Source organism: Calliphora vicina, chromosome 2 (genome assembly GCF_958450345.1).
Source record: "Calliphora vicina chromosome 2, idCalVici1.1, whole genome shotgun sequence".
Lineage (NCBI taxonomy): Eukaryota > Metazoa > Arthropoda > Insecta > Diptera > Calliphoridae > Calliphora > Calliphora vicina.
This window is the reverse complement of record NC_088781.1, coordinates 69,346,956-69,352,955: the sequence shown is the minus strand read 5'-3', so window position 1 is coordinate 69,352,955 and position 6,000 is coordinate 69,346,956.

The window sequence follows — 6,000 nt, the reverse complement described above, 5'->3', positions numbered from 1 at the left end:
GTTGCAGTCGTGAGTGAGTTTATCAGAGACGCTTTTCGAATAAACATCAACTTAGTGCCTTAAAGTGTGTTGTGTTTTCCAAGTAAATTCGTGTACATTATAAATTGTGTCTGTATTTCTGAGAATTTATAAATGTATATAAAAAAACATTGAGTGGCTATTTAATTCTGTGGTTGTTGTACATTTTGAATAAATAAAGAGTTGTTACAATTTTTAAACTACTAAACGGCTTTTATTTGCAATCAAAAGTATCCGGTTTATTTAAAGGAAATAAACCAGCGTTTTAAAAAGGTTAAAACGTAACAATATGTAGGAATGTTGATGGAGTAATAACATCAAAATCTATGAATAATTAAAGATGAATATGACATAAATCTATTTGAATATGGATTCTTTAAATACATTACCGTATGTAATCCTTCAAGGGCTTGTAGTAGATCTTTAGTCTTCAAAAGAACAAATAGGAAAGAAAGTGGTGTTTCCTTTTATGAGGTGACACGAGGTTATGAAAATCATGTCTATAAGGTTTCGTGAATTATACCCTACACCACCATAGTGGGGAGTGAATAATGCGTTTGTGCAGATGTTTGTAACGCCCAAATATTGGTCTAACACCCACCTTAAAGTATACCGATCGACTTAGAATCACTTTCTGAGTTGATTAAACGATGTCCGTCTGGCTGGTTGGCTGGCTGCCCATGTAAGCCTTGTGCGCAGAGTACAGGTCGCAATTTTGAAGATATTGAAACTGGCTAAAATCGGTCCATTATTTCACCTAGCCCCCATACAAATGTCCTCTCGAAATTGGACTTTATCGGTCATAAATGTTTAATTAATATATGTATCTACACAAATTTCGCTCCAAATAAGTTTTATATATACAAAATTCATGTCACCAAATTTTGTTACGATCACACAAAATTCAACATAGTTAACTTTCATATAGACTTAAATCACATGACTTAATTTCATGGTGATCGGTCCATAATTGGTCATAGCTCCCATATAAAGCCTACTTCCGAAAATCACTCAAAAATAAAAATTATTGAAATTTTAAAAGAAAAATATTTTTGCTCTTTTACTTATGTGCTGTTTTTCTATAGCGAGTGAGCGCTTTGAGTAGACGTTTTACATGTATTTTGTTTTTGTTACAATAACAAAACACATGTTAAATTTCCACTCAAAGTACTCGTTCGCTATAGAAAAACAGCACATTAGTGTAGGTTATTATATGGTATATTATTTCTTACTTGTTTTATTGTCAAAATTAGCATTATCAGCTGAAAGATACAAAACTTTACCACACGCCGAACAGAACCTCAGTTAACATTGAACTATAGTTACATTTATAAAAGTCAAATTGCTACGTTATGTAAATGAGAATATAATTTAGGAAACATGCATGATACAACAACATTAGGTACACCCCATAGTAGAAAAATAGAAGGTAGTTTCATTCTCTCTTTATTTTTTAAAATTCTACGTCTGACATGCTTAAGGATTTTGACGTTTTCGTTAAAATAGTAATACCATATTAATTAAAAATTTTCCCATATATTCTTTGGAGTTTGTGAAAAAATTAATACATAATTTTCATTAATTTGAAAAATATTAAAAAAATATAAAAAATATTTACTATCAAATTGGGATCAAAGGTAAGATTTTCATTTTCAAATATTTCAAAGCTAATTTGTGAACATTATTTTAAGATTTAACAAACATGAGTTGCATTTTCCCCAACTGCGAAAATACCAAATATTTTTGCAAAAATATTTAAAGTCTCTACATTACCTAACAAACGACAACAGTGGCTGGATGTATGTAAAACTTGCGAAGAAGATTTGCCAAAAGAGCCAATGGTGTGCTCCGACCATTTCCTTAAAAGCAATATTTCAGTTAATACATTAACTTCCAACACAACATACTTAATACATTTTTATTTAAATACTAAATTATAAATTACACATTTTTTGTAAAAAATTTCTCTAAAATAAAAATAATTTTTAGGAATGTGGCAACGCTTTTTATAATGCTCACAAAATAAGGAAACTTCAAAAAACCTTATTTGAGAAAAAAAATGTTGATTGAAACTACCTTCTATATTTTTATCATGGGTACACCCAGTAGAAAATAAATTCTCAATTATACAATTCTTGTAACGTCAAACAAAAGAAAATATAAAAAAATATGAAAAAAATCAAAATCAAAGTTTGACGTTATAGGGCTAAATATTGAAAACTCTCCCTAGTGATTCTACCTTCTACAATTATTGTATCATGGGAAACATGTATCTATATAAATGTTCCTTGTAAGATACTGGAAATATGTTATTAAAAAAAAGGTAAGTATTAACTCAGAGCTGTTCATTACAATTTTTAGTTTATTAAATAAGTTAAACAGTTTTTCAACAAGGATATCCGCGATAAATCGTTAAAACGAACACAAGTTTTATCATTTATTCCGCGAATCCTTTATTTATTTTTACTTTTCCTAAAACTATTAATGTACTATAGACTACTTATTAATTACTGAACCAAAATATAAGTTTTACATGGATTTATATATTGGTATCAATCTTGCCGGTAAGTAATTCTGATGAATTTTTTACCGCTTTTTCGTTTGGGGCAAAATTACTGGTAATTTCGTCTGTACGATTGGAAATGCAAAATATAAAATAGTTTATAGAACTTGTACGTGGTCATCACAATAAAGTGCAGTTGCAAAGAATTAAATTAAAAATATTTCAATAGTTTTGGTAAACAATTTCGTCAGTTTTGGTAAACCGTCATTTTTGGAAATTCGAATTTTTAGATTTTAATTTAAATTTGGTAAGGAGTGTAAATTGTATGGAATTATTGATTTATTTTCGATAAAATTAGAAACATTGGTTTCTCAAGACCCACAAACATTAACTAACTTGGTGTTACTTGGAACTAAATAACACTACATTCCAAATTCCGGAAAACGGTTTGTTAATTATTTAAAACACAATATCTGTGTCACAGAAAGTTTTGCAAATTGGAATATTTTAAAAATTCAAGATATGATTCTGACTAAAAGGTGAATTTGCGATACTTTTTGTTTATTCTAAATATTTGTTTAAGTTAATAAATCTATTTATGAAATATCGAGCCCTTAGCGTCAAATTATCGTAAGCGACAAAACACAAATTTTACAGCAGAAGTTTTTTTTTATTATTTTGAAATTTATACATATATGTAATCAGCGATGAAACAGCTGATTATTTTTTTTATTCAGTTTGAATTGTCAATTCACTTGTGGTTGTTGTGGTGAAAAATACAACAAACCCAAAAGCAAAAACAACAACAGGCAACTTTGACAGTTCACCTAATTTTTAACAAAAACTAAGTACCTGTTGTTTTTGTATTGTTGTAGTGATGCAGTCACCTTTCTAAGTGTGTCCTGGGTCCATTCCAAAAAAAAACTATTTTTTATGTAAAATTAACTTTAAGGAAAAAATTCTCAAATCGTATATTCGAAATCAAAATATAGTAACCGATTTTAGGTGGCCCAATATGTTTCTAAATTGAATTTGAATGTGCTGTCGAGCGGAGAACCAACATACTGGCCTACTGACCCAAGCAAAATATCCGATGTCATTGATTTTGCAGTTACAAAAAATTTACCAATGGAACTAATGCAGGTTAAATCTTCATTAGAATTATCCTCGGATCACTCACCCACCTTCGTTACTCTATTGAACCCCCTAGAAATAGTATCCCCGACTGGTTACTCTGCAATATCAAGCACGAAAATAAATTGGTTGAAATATAGAAAACATATTAGCACACACAGTACAGAAAATATATCTCTAAGAACACCAGAACATATCGATATCTCACTCAAAAATTTTGAACAAAACTTAAAACTTGCTGTTGAACACGCCACTCAAATAACCCAACAAATAAGATACAATAGACTCTATTCTGCAGACATTGAACAGTTATTAGCTGAAAAAAGAAGAGTTCGTCGAGAGTGGCAACTCTATAGATCCCCTCAACTTAAAACGGAGCTTAGAAAATGTCGCAAACGCCTCAGTATGCTTCTTCACAAACGCAAAACTGAATCGATTAATAAATATCTGGAGAACTTAGATGCCACCCAGTACTCAAACTACTCTCTATGGCGAGCTACAAAAAAAATAAAAAGACCTGTTATGAGCAGACCTCCTCTACGTAATTCTAGTGGAGGCTGGGCGAGAAACGATACTGAAAAAGGAAACCTGTTTGTTAGTCATCTAAAGAATGTATTTTCCCCAAACGAGTCAAACGACATAATAGAGTTACCACCTACTTTACCCCATAGTACTGCAGCTGAACCACTTCGTTTTGAGATTTCAGAGATTGTCAAGGCTATTGTTGATTTAAACTCCAAAAAATCACCTGGTATTGATAAAATGCTCCTCGAGCTACCCCAAATTGCATTAAGAATAATCCTATTTATTTTTAATGCTATATTACGCCTTGAATATTATCCACCAGAATGGAAGGTTTCTTTAGTTACAATGATACCTAAGCCGGGAAAAGATCACAGTAAAGTAGAATCATATAGACCCATTAGCCTATTGTCAAATATATCAAAGCTATTCGAAATACTGTTAATGCACAAGTTAAAGCCGATAGTGAATCATTTTGATTGTATTCCAACTCATCAATTCGGATTTCGAGAAAAACATAACACCATAGAACAAACTCACAGGTTGGTAGAAATCATATCCAAGACATATCGTCGTTTCGCAAGCCTTCGACAAAGTATGGCATGAAGGATTATCGATAAAAATAAAACAATATTTACCAGTGAACACACACAGCTTCTAGAAAGTTATTTAAGTCATCGAAAGTTCGTTCTTAAAGAGGGAGACTTCATAAGTTCACCACAGCCTATTGAAGCAGGCGTACCCCAAGGAAGTATACTGGGTCCCTTCCTATATTTGCTATATACTTGTGATATGCCTACAAACAGTCGAACCCACATATCTACTTTTGCTGATGACACAGCTATACTAGCCATTCATGAAAACCCCCAAGAAGCATCTGTACTGTTACAAGACCATATACTCGACATAGAAAGGTGGTTAAAACAATGGAGAATAAAAGTAAACGAGCAAAAATGTATACATCTTACATTCACATTGCGTAGAGAATCGTGCCCTCCAATCCTAATAAATAATCATAAAATACCTCAACAAACTGAAGTTAAATATCTAGGTCTGCATCTAGACCGACATCTTACCTGGAAAAAGCATATAGATACGAAATTGACTCAAATGAAGTTAAAATTACTATAAATTTACTGGTTAATTGGTAAAAACTCGAGATTGAGTTTAGATTGCAAACTTTTGCTGTACAGCTCAATAATAAAACCCATATGGTGCTATGGAATTCAATTATGGGGCACGGCCTCAGCTTCTAATATTGAAAAAATTCAAAGATTCCAAAATAAAATATTACGAATGATAACAGCAGCGCCTTGGTATGTGAGAAATATTAACATTCATAAGGACCTAGGTGTCTCCCTGGTGAAAAATGAAATAAAAAAACAAGCGGAGTCATATTTTAAAAAGTTAGAAGTTCACCCAAACCCACTTGCACGAACATTAATGAGAAGTAATGGCTACATCCGAATAAGAAGAAGGAATCCAACAGACCTGCGCTAATGATAGGATCTATAAATTAAACAAAATTTTTCGTCCAACTGTGGTGGGACGTAAATAAAAAATAATATTTAGATTTAAGATTTGAACAAATTATTGATAGTTCACATTATTTTGTGAAGATACAAAAAATAAAATATGAAATAAAAAAAAAAAAAAATATATATGTTTCTAATTATCTTGTAAAGGGTTCCGATAACCCCGATCCTAGTATGTATATTATAGCCAAAAAACTACAAATTCCCATTTCACACTTTTTTTGGCAATTGCGGGATTGCTGATAATAAATTTATTTTTTATATTTTAAATAGAAAAATGTACATAAA